The sequence below is a fragment of the Ovis canadensis genome, chromosome 7 (assembly GCF_042477335.2).
Source record: "Ovis canadensis isolate MfBH-ARS-UI-01 breed Bighorn chromosome 7, ARS-UI_OviCan_v2, whole genome shotgun sequence".
Lineage (NCBI taxonomy): Eukaryota > Metazoa > Chordata > Mammalia > Artiodactyla > Bovidae > Ovis > Ovis canadensis.
In genome coordinates, this window is record NC_091251.1 from 56,622,375 (window position 1) to 56,634,653 (window position 12,279).

Consider the following 12,279-nt stretch of genomic DNA (forward strand, 5'->3'; position numbering starts at 1 on the left):
AATAAACTAATGTGGGAACTTGGCATACTGCCTGGAACATAGCAAGGGCTCAATAAAGAGGGGTGGCAGTTGTTCTTTTGTTTTAGATTTTATGTATTCTGGACACAAGTTTTTAATTCATGCATAAGGTATGCGAAGATTTCCTCCTATGGTATGACTTGTCTGTTTTCTTTCTACTTACTTACTTTTGGCTGCATTGGATTCTACCTGTGACATGTGGGGTCTTTGCTGGGACGCAAGGACTTCTCTCTAGTTGTGGCACACAGGCTCTCATGGGCTCTCTAGTTGTGGCATGTGGGTTTAGTTGCCCCACAGCATGTGGGATCTTAGTATGCTGACCAGGGGTCGAACCCACGACCCCTGCATTGGAAGGCAGACCACTGGACCACTAGGGGAGTCCCACAGCAGTTATTATTCCATCCAACATCACTGTTATTACTGCTACTGCTGCCACCACTACTAATACTGCCAACAACAGCAATGAGAGCACTCTCTATGACTGAAGGACAGAGCTGGTGCTGTGGAAGAATGAACAGAGATAGCAGCCATAAGGAGGGACGGTGTGATTAGACATGATCAAAGGATGGAAGTCACAATCTGCTATCTGAGATGGACTTCAGAACCTGAAGACTGGCCTGAGGGCCCTGGAGGAAGAAGAGGTTAACATCTGCCTCTCCCTGCCCCAGATCTGTGCTCGGGTGTGTGTGTCTGGGCTCAGAGACCTGCACTCAGAGCCATCAGCCAAGGCCTTCCCTCTGAGCGTCTGTCTGGCCCAGGGCCCAGGACCCCCAGCCAAGGCCTCACTCAAGCTAGGGGAATGCTGGAGGAATGCCAAGACGTGACAGAGTCCAGAAGTTCAGGAGGTGGTCCTCTGTGCTGGGAGACAAACCAGGACCCTGAACCCAAGTACACATCCATCTCCTTGTGTTATTTTCCAGATGAGAAAGGTCAGACAGTAAAAGAATCTGTGACAAGGTACAAATGCCTCCTCATCCCTGTGGTTCTCTCCCAAGGCCCTGCTGTTGCTCAGTGGGCACCCCCTTTTCTGTGATTACAGAAAGGCACCAGGTGGCTTTTCCCTGATGCGTTCTGATGAATAACACACTAGGACAATGTGTTGTGGATATTTTCAGCATGTAACACCACCTAACATGCTGCAGTCATGGGGTCGCAAAGAGTTGGACACGACTAAGTGACTGAACACTACCACCTAATAGGGTAGTCAAGAATCTTTCTCTGGAGTTGGACAAAATCTGGCTCCACACTCTGGCTTTGTCAGTTTTTAGTTGTGTGACCTGGGACAAGTCGCTTAAGTTCTCTGAGCCTCAACTTCTTTATCTTTAAAATGGTTGTGATAGCAGATAGCTTTTAGGGTTCTTGTAAGGAGAAATGAGATGATGAGTATATGGTACTTAGTACACTGCCTGAACCTTAGCACTTGCAAGGGGGATGTTGATTACTGTTGTTGTTGGTATCACTGTCACTATTGCAGTGAGAAGGAAAAAAAAAAGAGAGAGAAATGAATTTTTTTTTCTTTCCCTTTTGTGAGAATGAAGAAGATAAAGAGAACTATGAGCAGGCCTGAAAATTCCTAGTTTTCTTTTTTTTTTTTTTCACTTTAACTGCTCCTAATTCTACATGTCTGTAACTAAGCTTGCTTTTCTGCCCCCTAACTCTGCAGGAGGTACACTTCACATCTATTTTCTTTTGACTCTATGATAAATACATCCTGTGTCTGGTGTTTACCCTTACAACACCCTTCCCTTTGTAGTTACATAGGGGCCTTCAGAAAGAAGGCCACAGAGCCACCGAAGTGCCAGACTCAAATACTGAGTTACTGACACCAGCCTATTAAATAATGCCAGTCTTTGAAATAATGCAAGAGGAAGAAGTCAAGATCCTAACATCTTTGTTTCTCATCTTATAGAAGCCCCTAGACGTCTCATGGGTAGACAGGGCACAGTTCTTGAGGCATAAGCCTACTGAGTTCCACTCATCACTGACTGAGAATTAAAGCCACCTTTCTATTTCCTCCAAACTCTGTCTACGTATTTTTCATTCAACTTTGGTGGGCAGAGAAAGCCAAGATTTTGGCTTTCATGTTATTTGATCATTTATATGATAATAACATCATGTTGTTATCATTTTCAGAAAAAGATTTAACTCGGGAGCAGAGGCCGCCACAAGCCTAGGTACCAACCTGACTTTCATTCTCTGTGTTGTCCCACCTGCCTGAGATGGCTTGCTTCTCAGGGGCTGGGAGGTCAAGCCCCTCTGTCCTGGAGGGTTCAGGAGGGTAGGCAGCTTGAAGCCCCCCAGGTGGGTTCCGCCAGGCCCAGCTAAAAGAGATAAACAAGAATGTTAACACATTCCAAATGTGCTCCACAGCTGCTGTATCGCAGGTTGGTGCTATCTCTCCTATCAAACTGTTAAAAAATTTTGTTACTGAGAAGATGGTTTCTAACTTTATGTGTCTTTGGACGAAAGAGTTGAATTAGTTGACAGGCTGATTTGGTTATGACCGATAAAAACATACCTGAGAAATCATGACACTTCCAGTTTATTTCAAATGTGGTAACTAGGAGCAAATTTCCCCAGAGGGCAAACAGGATACAGAGATTGAGTCAAATGACATTTGTCAGCAGTTTGGAATTCAAGTTCCTGGAGCGACAGCAATTGATGGGCTGCAGTGAACAATGCAGTGAAATGAGCCACCACTAGTGGCTCTGAAATCACTGTAACCTTTGGGAATGTATTTTTGTTGTCCAATCCAAGTTCACGAGCCAAACTATCTGAAATGTTGGAGTTTGGAGCAGAGGAAGGTCTATTGCAAGAACAGGCAGCTCATGCTCAAAAGACTGGACCTCTCCAATCATTTCAAGGGAAGAACTTTTAAAGGTAAAATTTGGGGCGAGGACTGCAGAATGTGTGTGACTTTCTTTTGATTGGTTGGGAATAAGTTGACAGGGTAATGTCTTGGGAATCTCAACCTTCTGGTTCCAATCAGTCTGGAGTCTATGTGCTTGTAATCAGCTTGTAGTCACCATCCTCCACCTGGGTGGGGGTCTTAGTTTCTGTAGAAGAACTCAGGGATAGGCATCAGATTGTTATCTGTGTTCCTTCAAGAGCAACTAGTCATCCTGTAATTCTGCTGTCCTGTTAACTGCTTCAGCCTGCTCTTTGGGAACTTGGGGAAGGCCTAGGATATTAACACTTTTTTCTTTGTCTCTCCCCTACAAACAAAAAGCAGGGGACACAGAGGGGTGTTTGTACCTGGAGGGTCCTGCAGGGTACTGCTCAGCTTCAGTCCCCACTTTTCTGTGATAACTCCTCAATCTTGAGAGGAATAGGGCAGGACAAGAAAGGAAATAAAGTTTTAGATGGATGCATTAATCATAAACTCAGCAGAGAAACTTGGTTTTACTGGGCTGCTGTGCTCTGCCCAGTCATGTCGAACTCTTGTGACCCCATGGACTGTAGTCCTCCAGGCTCCTCTGTCCATGGGATTTCCAGGCAAGAATACTGGAATGGGTTGCCATTTCCTTCTTCAGGAGATCTTCCTGACCTATGGATGATCAAACCCGTGTCTCCTGTATTGGCAGGTGGATTCTTTACTGCTGAGTCACCTAGGAATCCCTACCTTTTGTTTAGTATTTTAAAATAAATTTGTAGGCAGTTACTTTAGAAACAACCCTTACATCCAATTTTCCAAAAACAATTAGGAGTTTTAAAAAAGAAAACCACACCAAAAATTTTAATAGGCATTGGAGTTGTGTAAAAATTAAGTTTATTCTACTAGGAATCTCAACTTAGAATTGAGTATTCTCCAAAGTGCAAATTACATAGTGCCATTTCAGGAACAGACTGTTAACTCCCCTTCAACATTCAAAAATGACTCTCTTAATAGTTCAGTTAAGTTCAGTCGCTCAGTCGTGTCCGACTCTTTGCAACCGCATGAATCACAGCACACCAGGCCTCCCTGTCCATCACCAACTCCTGGAATTCACTAAGACTCACATCCATCAAGTTAGTGATGCCATAATAGTTAAACCAATCAAAACAGCCCAACATAATTAGGCTTCAATATATGTTCTTCTAAGATGCTAATAAAGCAAAACCAGAAATACTAAAATCAAAAGAAAAGGCATTGGTTTCAATTTGACTGTTGGTGTCAAACTGTGTATTTCTCTAGGCTTGGTAATTCCATCTCTGAGAGTCTATCCTAAAGAAATAATTCACAAATTTAGAAAGATCTGTATACATATGTTCGTCTCCTCATTGTGAATAAGAGTGAAAAGATGGAAGCATCCTAAATGTCAACCTAAACATCTAACAAAGTAAACACTAGCGTATCCATTCTGTGGAATGTTTGCAGCCATTGCTGATGGGTATCACAAAGACCATGCAGCAGCTCAGGAAAAGGCTTGTGGTGTATATATCAGGTGAAAAAGTCAGACACAACATGGTATAACTCTAACTATGGAAAGCCCAGATAGAAAAATAGATCGGATCTGTGACAACCTGAAGGGGTAGGGTGGGGAGGGATGTGGGAGGGGCATTTAGGATGGAGGGGACACGTGTATACCTATAGCCGATTCATACTGATGTATGGCAGATACCATCACAATATTGTAAAGTAATTATCCTCCAATTAAGATAAATAAATATTTAGAAATACGGAAAAATAGATTGGAAAGAGTTGCAGAAAGATATCATTAGTGATTGTATTAGGATAAAAGAGAATTGTGGGTAACTTTTTTGGGTACATATTCCAAGTAAACTTTGTAGTTACATAAATTTGTGGTAGGCAGAATAATGACCCCTAAAGATCTCCACATCCTAACCCCTGGAACCTGGGCATGTGTTACCTTACATGGCAAAAGGGACTTTGCAAATGCAAATGTAAATTAAGGATTTTGAAATGGGGAGAGTATCCTAAATAATCCAATTGGGTTCAAAGTATTCACAAAGTTCTTTTAAAAAGGGAGGCAGGAATATCATGGTCAGAGAAATATTATAGTATGTTAGATTGCTGGCTTTGAAAAGGGAGGAAAGTCACCATGAGCTAAGAAATTCAGGTGACCTCTAGAAATTAGAAAAGGCAAGAGAAAGATTCTTTTCCAGAGACTTCAGAATGAACAGTCCTGCCAACATTTTGATTTTAGCCCAGAGAGACCCATTTCAGACTTCTGACCTCTAGAATTATGAGATAATAAGTGTGGGAGTTTGTTATTTTCTTATTGAGGGATAGTTGATTTATAATGCTACTAAGTTTCAGGTGTACAATATAGTGATTCACAATTTTTAAAAATAATACTGCATTTATAGTTATAGAATATTGGCTATATTCTCTGTGCTGTACAATATATCCTTGTAGCTTATTTTATATATAAGAGTTTGTAACTCTTAATCCACTGCCTCAAACTTGCGCCTCCCTACTTCCCCCTTTCCACTGGTAACCACTAGTTTGTTTTCTATGTCTGTGAGTCTGTTTCTTTTTTGTTGTATCCACCAGTCTGTTTTATTTTTATTTTTGACTGTGCCACAGGGCATTGTGGGATCTTAGTTCCCCAGCCAGGGACTGAACCGATGCCCCCTGCAGTGGAAGCATGGAACCCTAATCACTGGATCACCAGGGAATTTCCTGGTTCAGTTTTTAGATCCATATATAAGTGATAACATACCTTATTTGTCTTTCTCAGTCAATAATTGTGTTGTTTCAAGCCATTAAGTTTGTGGTAATTTGTTATGCAACAATAGGAAATGATTATAATACATATGATAAAACTGAAATGAATACTATACAATAAAAATTAATTTTACATTTTCTTTACCCTTATGCCCGTGAGATTTTCTCTTTGAATGAGGAAGAAGATTGATTTGTAGCATTGGCTTTGGAGGATCTGAATTTGCCTCTCAGCCCCTCAGCTGTGTGACCTTCGGCAAATTTCTTAAAAATGGTTTTGATCTCCTAATCTACATATATGTGAACCATGAAATATGATTATTTGCAGCTGCAGTGGGCCCCAAAAAGGTCGACTGCTTTCTCTTTCCTTAAATAATTCTTTTGAAGTTTTAAAAATAATATAATATTATAAACAAAATCAAAAGTGTAGAGGAAAACTCTTTATTGGGTAACATTCCTTTAACCAAACACAACAATTCTTTTGTGCATTTCCTTCCAGTCTTTTTTTTTCATATATACATTGCGTTGGCCAAGAACCTTGGTTGGAAGTAACCAAAGCCTGACTCAAAGTTCAGTTCAGTTCAGTCGCTCAGTCATGTCTGACTCTTTGCGACCCCATGAATTGCAGCTTGCCAGGCCTCCCTGTCCATCACCAACTCCTGGAGTTTATCCAAACTCATATTTATTGAGTTGGTGATGCCATCCATCCATCTCACCCTCTGTCATCCCTTTCTCCTCCTGCCTTCAAACTTTCCCAGCATCAGGGTCTTTTCAAATGAGTCAGCTCTTTGCATCAGGTGGCCAAAGGATTGGAGTTTCAGCTTCAACATCAGTCCTTCCAATGAACACCCAGGACTGATTTCCTTTAGGATGGACTGGTTGGACCGCCTTGCAGCCCAAGGGACTCTCAAGAGTCTTCTCCAACACCACAGTTCAAAAGCATCAATTCTTCGGTGCTCAGCTTTCTTTATAGCCCAACTCTCACATCCATACATGACTAACTGGAAAAACCATAGCCTTGACTAGACGGACATTTGTTGACAAACTAATGTCTCTGCTTTTTAATATGCTATCTAGGTTGGTCATAACTTTCCTTCCAAGGAGTAAGCGTCTTTTAATTTCATGGGTACAGTCACCATCTGCAGTGATTTTGGGGCCCAAAAAATAAAGTCAGCTACTGTTTCCACTGTTTCCCCATCTATTTGCCATGAAGTGATGGGATCGGATGCCATGATCTTCGTTTTCTGAATGTTGATCTTTAAGCCAACTTTTTCGCTCTCCTCTTTCACTTTCATCAAGAGGCTCTTTAGTTCCTCTTCACTTTCTGCCATAAGGGTAGTGTCATCTGCATATTTCAGGTTATTGATATAACCTCAAAGTAGCTTAGGCAAAAAATAAACCAAAAAAAAAGGAAATCTGACCTTTTCTAGTCCTGTGGCCACTGCTGAGTTTTCCAAATTTGCTGGCATATTGAGTGCAGCACTTTCACAGCATCATCTCTCAGGATTTGAAATAGCTCTACTGGAATGCCATCACCTCCACTAGCTTTGTTCGTAGTGATGCTTCCTAAGGCCCACTTGACTTCACATTCCAGGATGTCTGGCTCTAGGTGAGTGATCACACCATCATGATTATCTGGGTCATGAAGATCTTTTTTGTACAGTTCTTCTGTGTATTCTAGCCAACTCTTCTTAATATCTTCTGCTTCTGTTAGGTCCCTACCCTTTCTGGGGCTGTTAGGTGTCATGAGACGGAATGTGAGACTAGATTCCATAATGATCTTGTTTGATTACCTGCATCCAGCCATTCCTGAAGATTGATATACCCATGAAATCTTCAGTTATATGAATCAGTAAAGTCCCTTTTTATTTCTACTGCTTTGGTTTGCAATGAGGAGTCCATCCACAAGTCAAAAGGATCTTAACTAGTCTTTGTTGAATATTTCTCAAGAAACTGATGATCCTGTTGGATTTTTGGTGTGCGTTTCAACTGTCTGCAGTAACTCACATTCACTGCCACACACAGGCAAACCTGTTCTTCATTCTCTTTGTGCTTTTGAAAGCTTTATTCCATATTTCATAACGGTGGGGCCCATTGTCATTCACTAAGACGTGTTTCATTGTAATCTCATCTGAAGTTGGCAGAGCTCACTGAGGGAGGCGATGGGAAGGAGTCTTCTGCCAGAGGAGGCTAAAGATCCTGTCACCTGAACGGCTGGCACATTCATTGGGTTGGTCTGAAGTAAGGGGAAGTCACGTGTTTCAAGTATCTTTCATTTATTCATTCATTATATATTTATTGACTTTCAGGCACTGCACATGACAGCCCCAGGCTCAGCTTTCAGGGAACTCACAGCTTGGGTGTGAGGTGGGGTGAAAAGTTATATAACACAGCCTGGGGAGCTCTCAGAGGCCTACTTGTCTCTGGTCTGATCCAGTCCCCTCTTTCAGTTTCTGAAATTTCTGTCATTTGATTTCTCTCTTTTTTTTAAAAAAATTATTTCTTAGTATTAGTGCCATATGCCCAGAAAGCCCAATTTAGAATGCAGGTGTGTTAACTAGAGAGATGAGCACACTTTAGGACACAAAACTGCTATGGTAAAGTGTAGGAAAGGACAGACACAATACATTTTGATGAGGAGAGAGCCTGGAGCCCAGGTGTTGTCAAAAATAAGAGGAGGATGGCCATGGGAGAAAGGGTAGGGGAAGGAGAAGTTGAGAAGCATTTGTTATTTCACATTTTTCTCAGGTTTTGGCAGTATCCATGCCTAGAACATCTCTCTCTGGCAAGAAAGTGGGACTTAGTATTTTATTTATTTATTTATATTTGGCTGCATTGGGACTTAATTGCATCATATGTAATCTAGGTCCCTGATCAGGGATTGAACCTGGATGCCCTGCATTGGGATTATGGAGTTTTAGCCACTGGATCACCAGGGAAGTCCTGGGACTTACTATTTTGTATTCTAGGCTTTGATGTCAGACAGAACTGTGTTTGAATTCCAGCTGGTGACCTGCACCGAGTCACTTCTAAATTCTCAGCTTCAGTTTCCTTATCTATATAATGCAGAGAAAATACTCGCCTTACTGGATGGTGGTGGAAGTAAAAGATATTAATGTATCTAAAGAGCTCAGTAGAGAGTCCAGGCACATTGGTTTTTCTCAGTGAATGTTAGTTTCTTCCCTTAGTTGAATAATCCCAGTCATTTGACAACATTCAAGCCAAAGAGAGAAGAGAAATTTCAAATGGCTCTTTAGATCAGCAATATAGATGAAACTTTTGAGGGGAAATTTTATCCTTTTAAATAGAAAGAAAGAGAAGATTAGCCCAGTCTCATTCAGTTGGTATTCCACAACCACATTTCTCAATATCCTACTTTCTAGTATTCTATAGTATTTCCCTTCCTGGCCTATTTTAGCCCTATTAAGTCAAGCCTAACTAACCCTCTTTATGTCAGAGATAAGGGGTCATAGAGTTCTTCCCTTAGTTTGTTTTCTGTTTTCTCAAAATATCAGCTTTTGGTGCCCAAGGCAATCAGGAAATGAGGGGAGTTTCCTTTTCTGGGAAACAGATAGTTAAAAATAATGATTTATTGAGTACTGGCTGTGTGCCAGGCAAATGGGCTCTGCAACTTACATTGTTTCTTTAATCTTTACAATAATCCTGTGAGTGGGGATTTCTATCACATATTTATAGAGCCCTATAGGGTTGTTTCAGAGAAGGCAATGGCAACGCACTCCAGTACTCTTGCCTGGAAAATCCCATGGATGGAGGAGCCTGGTAGGCTGCAGTCCATGGGGTGGCTAAGAGTCAGATACGACTGAGCGACTTCACTTTCACTTTTCACTTTCAGGCATTGGAGAAGGAAATGGCAACCCACTCCAGTGTTCTTGCCTGGAGAATCCCAGGGACGGGGGAGCCTGGTGGGCTGCCGTCTATGTGGTCGCACAGAGTTGGACACGACTGAAGTGACTTAGCAGCAGCAGCAACATAGGGTTGTTTTGAGGATTCGATGAAATAGTGTTTGAAAAGTGCTTAGAACACTTAGATTCAATAAATGATGCTGGTGTTGGTTTAGTTCCTAAGTCGAGTCAGACTCTTGTGACCCCATGGACTATATATAGCCTGCCAGGCAACTCATCCATGGGATTTCCCAGGCAAAAATACAGAAGTGGGTTGCCTTTTCCTTCTCCAGAGGATCTTCCAAACCCAGGGATCGAACCCACATCTCCTGCATTGGCACTTGGATTTTTTTACCGCTGAGCCACCAGGGCCTTTCCTCCATATATGTTAGCTGTCCTTATACTATTATTTTCAGTGAAGAAATTCAGGCTCAGGTTGGTTAAGATATTCACCTAAAGTCACCCAGCTAGAAAGCTGAAGAAGGATCCCAGATCTCACCATGCAATGTACGAAGTCAATGTAAGAGACCCACTCTGTTTTACAACATCTTGATTGAAATAACAAAGCACTAATCAATTGGAACAAGGACCAGAGTTTCAACCCTGTTTTAGCCTGATAGCCCAGTGAATGTTCACCATAATTTTGGGCCAAAACAGTTCCTCCCTTCCTGATCTCCTGATCTGCTCCTTGTATAGATGCTAACTTCAGTCCTTCCAGTTCCCAGAGCGCAGCTTTACAAGACTTAGCTGCTTTTCCACACACATTTCCCACTTCTCAAACCATTAGCAAATACTAAGATGTATATCTATGTTGTACCCTGAACTTCCTCTTGGCCCCTGGGATTGTCCTAGGGAAGGGCACTGATCCTAGCCTGGCCAGTCAGCACATTTTCCTTCTTAATTTCAAACTTGAATTAAGAATGATAGTCCCTTTCTAATGGTGGAAATAGTAAGATGGAAAACTTGGGGATGCTGTGTTTTCTGATATATGAAGAAAGTCAGTCTTGAAAGAAACTGAAGCCAATGCAACAAGGGAAGCAAAGATGCAGCAAGGGAATTCTGGTGGTGCTGAAGTTCTTGGTTCTACAATTTCCCGAAGCCCCGGTTTACTGTCCCCCACCACCTGATTTTGACTGTTGACATCTTTTTGGATTCATTAAGCTAATTCTTCTCCTTTTCTTTGCCAAACAAGTTCAGGCAGCAAGTTTCTGTCACTTTCTTTTATGGTATTCAGAACTTTCTATTAGTAACTTGTGTTACAATTATTTGTATATACTTCCTCTACTACTTTCTTTCTAGAACCAAGATATGCCTTGTTCATCTTATTCCCACTGTGTTACCATAGTGTCTGGTATGGGCAGCACTATATACTTCTTCCCTTCTCAATTGGAGGCACCCTTTCCCCTGTAGCTTCATTTTCTTTCCTCAGGATGAATGTTCCATTCTCTGCTGCTGAGTGAGAAAAACTGTCTGCCTCGGGCAGTTGTGTTTTGATGAAACAACACTCACAAGCTGTTGTAAAAATAAGCTTATTTACCTAAAAATGGTAACTGAATTACAGCCTTAAGGAACTAATGAGGGCAATGAATACTGGTAAGATAATGGGTGGTCCTGCTATAGGTGATATTTCACTTAGAATGTGAATTTCTAGTGGGAACTGTGAAGTTTGTATTCAATGACAAGGGACTCCATTTCCAGAAGAACTACCTGTCAAACTTGTGGTCCTATTTTTAGTATCCCTGCTTCCCTTGACACTCTTTGGCAGATCAATGATTCGTTAGGGAGAAAAGATGTACCGAGTGGGAGAAAATAGGCACAGAGTGTATTCTCATATGTAGATACACTTAACAAAAATTCTAGGCAACTTTTGTGACCTGGAGGTTGGTATTTTGAGAATACATTATTATCAGAATATGTAACTTTTTCTATTTAGCTATCAGCTCCAGGGTGAAGTTCTGTCTAGAAATCTCTTTTTCGAGACTATTCATTTTCTGCACAATCTTTTAGCTCAAATCATACTGCTTTTTATTGATGGCTGGTTTTGTTTGTTCCATGCAAGTCTTTGTCTTCTAGAATAATTTTAATTAGTCCTTGGGTTTGGTCAGTTTCCAATTTTACGAGTACCCAGAGAAAATTGCAATGGATGATACTCTGTTTAAAGAATGATGTATTCCAGAGGACCTACTAAAATGTCTATCATACATAGATATCTAATATCTATAAATATCAAGTTACAATAAATATCTCACCCTTCCTTTGGATCTTGCTTCTCTTGTGGAGTGGTAAGGTAAGGTAAATGAGTTTCAGAAGTTGGGTGTCTAACTTTACAATTTTGCTCATTCCACAGATAAAAAATACAGGGGAATGGAATCCACATGGTTGGTAATTTAGCCATCTTTTTATGGACATTTATCTCCATCTTAGCTTTTCAGGACCCAAATGGCATGGACCTGCTTCGTACAGCCTATAGTTTCAGCATGAAGTCTTATACACAGCAGGCACCAATAAATGTGAGAAATAATTGAATAATATATACACTTTCTTGGAACATGCTTAAGGATAGTGCTGATATCTATCTCAAAGCCTTTTTGTAAAAAAAACCAAAGTGGAATATAAACAAACACATACAAATAAGGTATTGTTTTCACATTTGGAAAAGCTTCTCTGATAGGCAGTATTACCTGGATCAGA